This window comes from Cherax quadricarinatus, unplaced genomic scaffold, assembly GCF_038502225.1.
Source record: "Cherax quadricarinatus isolate ZL_2023a unplaced genomic scaffold, ASM3850222v1 Contig1667, whole genome shotgun sequence".
NCBI lineage: Eukaryota > Metazoa > Arthropoda > Malacostraca > Decapoda > Parastacidae > Cherax > Cherax quadricarinatus.
Genome location: NW_027196693.1, coordinates 6,351 through 12,500, shown reverse-complemented (window position 1 = coordinate 12,500; position 6,150 = coordinate 6,351).

The following is a 6,150-nucleotide window of genomic DNA, read 5'->3' as shown; positions in this document are numbered from 1 at the left end:
GATGGCGTCACCTCATTCATTTGCCACTGTCACCACCCTATTATGGTGGTTTCGTAAATTCTCTGTCCCTATTCTTCAGCGGGGGATATCAATAAAAGTTCCCATTACAAATTCAGGCTGATCTGCTCAATTATGGCCTCTTTGCTAATACACCTGGTATTGATGGGAACTAGAGTTACATTCACCATGATTTTAGGTAACACTTAATGTTACCAGGCTGTCTTACTAATTTCTAATATTCTATATTTGAGGTAATTTTTGAGTCATTTATGCTTTATGTCTGTATTCATATATATATATATATATATATATATATATATATATATATATATATATATATATATATATATATATATATATATATATATATATATATAATGTGCCGAATAGGTAAAACTGGCGATTTTGGCTTAATAGCAATGATATTCTTGCCAAATAAGGCAAGCGAAAATTTGCTTATGCGATAATTTCGTAAAAATCATTCTGAACTTAACGAAAAATCATTTCATTGTGTTTATTATTAATTTTTTGTGAACTTATCTAAAATGTATTCAGTTGGATTAAGATAAATTAAACTGAGCTTGCTATAATAAGGTTAGGTAAGTTTTCTAAAGTTCTTTTGGTACAAAATTATTAATTTTTACATTAACATAAATGAAAAAAATACATCTTTAAACGTATAAGGCAATAGTTTAGAAAGGACTTAATTTTAAACGAGTTCTTGCTAATTGACCAGTTTTACCTATTCGGCACGACCTATATATTGGTATTCTTGTTATTAATTATTTTTATCTTTTATTCCGACAGGATTGGCAGCCGCTCAAAGTAAGAAAAAGAGAGAGAGAGAGAGAGAGAGAGAGAGAGAGAGAGAGAGAGAGAGAGAGAGAGAGAGAGAGAGAGAGAGAGAGAGAGAGAGAGAGAGAGAGAGAGAGAGATGGCAGTTACAAAATTAGTGTCAAGACAACGGCTCGGTCGTCAAAACAGAATACAGGATGTATAACTTCGCCGAGTGTGTATAATCGTAGCTGTGATACTTGCACAGTACTTTGACCAACTTAGATGAGCGTGTACATTAACAGTACACACTGGTTTTAGACAATGCTCTCGCTCCCTTTCGCAGAATCCATAGTGACACACTATCAGGTCCCTTTACTTTAATGTATTTAGATACATCAGAATTTCTTTACCTCTTTCCCTGTTGTATGGATGGTACCCAGTACTTACCAGTGTGTGTACTCCCCTAATTGTGGTTGCAGGGGTCGAGACTCAGCTCCTGGCCTCGTGTGTGTGTGTACTCACTTAATTGTGGTTGCAGGGGTCGAGACTCAGCTCCTGGCCCCGCCTCTTCACTGAATGCTACTAGGTTTTCTCTCTCCCTGCTCCATGAGCTTTATCATACCTCGTCTTAAAGCTATGTATGGTTCCTGCTTGGTACTGTGTGTGTGTGTGTGTGTGTGTGTATGTGTGTGTATGTATGTGTGTGTGTGTGTGTGTGTGTGTGATATAATCATCATTAAATAGATTTATAGTTATAATCACAGATTGACTCAAAATCAACATTTTAGTGGTCACCCGTAGAAATATTTTGTATTGACTACAACAGATTACTTGAAGATCTGTTGACCGCAACAGTTTAGCTTCACCATCTATTAGCTGCAACAGTTTAGCTTCACCATCTATTAGCTGCAACAGATTAGAATCACCATGTATTAGCTGCAACAGTTTAGCTTCACCATCTATTAGCTGCAACAGTTTAGCTTCACCATCTATTAGCTGCAACAGTTTAGCTTCACCATCTATTAGCTGCAACAGTTTAGCTTCACCATCTATTAGCTGCAACAGTTTAGCTTCACCATCTATTAGCTGCAACAGTTTAGCTTCACCATCTATTAGCTGCAACAGTTTAGCTTCACCATCTATTAGCTGCAACAGTTTAGCTTCACCATCTATTAGCTGCAACAGTTTAGCTTCACCATCTATTAGCTGCAACAGTTTAGCTTCACCATCTATTAGCTGCAACAGTTTAGCTTCACCATCTATTAGCTGCAACAGTTTAGCTTCACCATCTATTAGCTGCAACAGTTTAGCTTCACCATCTATTAGCTGCAACAGTTTAGCTTCACCATCTATTAGCTGCAACAGTTTAGCTTCACCATCTATTAGCTGCAACAGTTTAGCTTCACCATCTATTAGCTGCAACAGTTTAGCTTCACCATCTATTAGCTGCAACAGTTTAGCTTCACCATCTATTAGCTGCAACAGTTCATTCCAGATCTACCGATTTTAATACTTTAAAATCTACCCAGAAGTGTATAGGCAAAGCTCGGTGAATATGCACAACTATATTTCTGCATATATATATATATATATATATATATATATATATATATATATATATATATATATATATATATATATATATAATACACTAATCTCTGGCTGAAGAAGACTCGAACCTACGAACCTTACGACAAGGTACGCAGTGCTTTACCAATCTACCCACACTGGACAATACCTTGGCGTGTAGCATCCGCTACACGTTTGATCCAAGGCAGCCAGCTTTCAGGGAGAAGGCTTAGAGCTTTTCATCTCATCCCCTGCATGCATCAGCCTTACTAGAGATTTGAACAGTGTGGGTAGATTGGTAAAGCACTGCGTACCTTGTCCTAAGGTTCGTAGGTTCGAGTCTCCTTCAGCAATAGATCAGTGTTTGTGTATATTTCGCTTGCTCTCGCGAATTCCTTGCATATATATATATATATATATATATATATATATATATATATATATATATATATATATATATATATATATATATATATGTCGTGCCGAATATGTAAACTTGCGATCTTGGCTTAAATAGCAGCACTCATCTTGCCATATAAGACAAGCGAAAATTTATGTATGCAATAATTTCGCAAAAATCATTCTGAACCTAACGAAAAAAATATATTTCATTGTTTGTTTATTATTAAAATATATTTAGTTGAATTAGGGTAAATTAATGTGCTTGTTATAATAAGGTTAGGGAAGTTTTCTAAGATGCTTTTGGTGCAAAATTATAATTTTTTTACATTAACATTAATGAAAAAGATGTATCTTTAAACGAATAAGAGAAAATTTTTGAAAGGGCTTAGTTTTAAATGAGTTCTTGCTAATTGACCAGTTTTACATATTCGGCACGACAGTTTATAATATATATATATATATATATATATATATATATATATATATATATATTTATTTATTTTTTTTTATCACACTGGCCGATTCCCACCAAGGCAGGGTGGCCCGAAAAAGAAAAACTTTCACCATCATTCACTCCATCACTGTCTTGCCAGTAGGGTGCTTTACACTACAGTTTTTAAACTGCAACATTAACACCCCTCCTTCAGAGTGCAGGCACCACTGTACTTCCCATCTCCAGGACTCAAGTCCGGCCTGCCGGTTTCCCTGAACCCCTTCATAAATGTTACTTTGCTCACACTCCAACAGCACGTCAAGTATTAAAAACCATTTGTCTCCATTCACTCCTATCAAACACGCTCACGCATGCCTGCTGGAAGTCCAAGCCCCTCGCACACAAAACCTCCTTTACCCCCTCCCTCCAACCTTTCCTAGGCCGACCCCTACCCCGCCTTCCTTCCACTACAGACTGATACACTCTTGAAGTCATTCTGTTTCGCTCCATTCTCTCTACATGTCCGAACCATCTCAACAACCCTTCCTCAGCCCTCTTGACAACAGTTTTGGTAATCCCGCACCTCCTCCTAACTTCCAAACTACGAATTCTCTGCATTATATTCACACCACACATTGCCCTCAGACATGACATCTCCACTGCCTCCAGCCTTCTTCTCGCTGCAACATTCATCACCCATGCTTCACACCCATATAAGAGCGTTGGTAAAACTATACTCTCATACATTCCCCTCTTTGCCTCCAAGGACAAAGTTCTTTGTCTCCACAGACTCCTAAGTGCACCACTCACTCTTTTCCCCTCATCAATTCTATGATTCACCTCATCTTTCATAGACCCATCCGCTGACACGTCCACTCCCAAATATCTGAATACATTCACCTCCTCCATACTCTCTCCCTCCAATCTGATATCCAGTCTTTCATCACCTAATCTTTTTGTTATCCTCATAACCTTACTCTTTCCTGTATTCACCTTTAACTTTCTTCTTTTGCACACCCTACCAAATTCATCCACCAATCTCTGCAACTTCTCTTCAGAATCTCCCAAGAGCACAGTGTCATCAGCAAAGAGCAGCTGTGACAACTCCCACTTTGTGTGTGATTCTTTATCTTTTAACTCCACGCCTCTTGCCAAGACCCTCGCATTTACTTCTCTTACAACCCCATCTATAAATATATTAAACAACCACGGTGACATCACACATCCTTGTCTAAGGCCTACTTTTACTGGGAAATAATTTCCCTCTTTCCTACATACTCTAACTTGAGCCTCACTATCCTCGTAAAAACTCTTCACTGCTTTCAGTAACCTACCTCCTACACCATACACTTGCAACATCTGCCACATTGCCCCCCTATCCACCCTGTCATACGCCTTTTCCAAATCCATAAATGCCACAAAGACCTCTTTAGCCTTATCTAAATACTGTTCACTTATATGTTTCACTGTAAACACCTGGTCCACACACCCCCTACCTTTCCTAAAGCCTCCTTGTTCATCTGCTATCCTATTCTCCGTCTTACTCTTAATTCTTTCAATAATAACTCTACCATACACTTTGCCAGGTATACTCAACAGACTTATCCCCCTATAATTTTTGCACTCTCTTTTATCCCCTTTGCCTTTATACAAATGAACTATGCATGCTCTCTGCCAATCCCTAGGTACCTTACCCTCTTCCATACATTTATTAAATAATTGCACCAACCACTCCAAAACTATATCCCCACCTGCTTTTAACATTTCTATCTTTATCCCATCAATCCCGGCTGCCTTACCCCCTTTCATTTTACATACTGCCTCACGAACTTCCCCCACACTCACAACTGGCTCTTCCTCACTCCTACAAGATGTTGTTCCTCCTTGCCCTATACACGAAATCACAGCTTCCCTATCTTCATCAACATTTAACAATTCCTCAAAATATTCCCTCCATCTTCCCAATACCTCTAACTCTCCATTTAATAACTCTCCTCTCCTATTTTTAACTGACAAATCCATTTGTTCTCTAGGCTTTCTTAACTTGTTAATCTCACTCCAAAACTTTTTCTTATTTTCAACAAAATTTGTTGATAACATCTCACCCACTCTCTCATTTGCTCTCTTTTTACATTGCTTCACCACTCTCTTAACCTCTCTCTTTTTCTCCATATACTCTTCCCTCCTTGCATCACTTCTACTTGGTAAAAACTTCTCATATGCTAACTTTTTCTCCCTTACTACTCTCTTCACATCATTCCACCAATTGCTCCTCTTCCCTCCCGCACCCACTTTCCTGTAACCACAAACTTCTGCTGAACACTCTAACACTACATTTTTAAACCTACCCCATACCTCTTCGACCCCATTGCCTATGCTCTCATTAGCCCATCTATCCTCCAATAGCTGTTTATATCTTACCCTAACTGCCTCCTCTTTTAGTTTATAAACCTTCACCTCTCTCTTCCCTGATGCTTCTATTCTCCTTGTATCCCATCTACCTTTTTACTCTCAGTGTAGCTACAAATAGAAAGTGATCTGATATATCTGTGGCCCCTCTATAAACATGTACATCCTGAAGTCTACTCAACAGTCTTTTATCTACCAATACATAATCCAACAAACTACTGTCATTTCGCCCTACATCATATCTTGTATACTTATTTATCCTCTTTTTCTTAAAATATGTATTACCTATAACTAAACCCCTTTCTATACAAAGTTCAATCAAAGGGCTCCCATTATCATTTACATCTGGCACCCCAAACTTACCTACCACACCCTCTCTAAACGTTTCTCCTACTTTAGCATTCAGATCCCCTACCACAATTACTCTCTCACTTGGTTCAAAGGCTCCTATACATTCACTTAAAATCTCCCAAAATCTCTCTCTCTCCTCTGCATTCCTCTCTTCTCCAGGTGCATACACGCTTATTATGACCCACTTCTCGCATCCAACCTTTAATTTA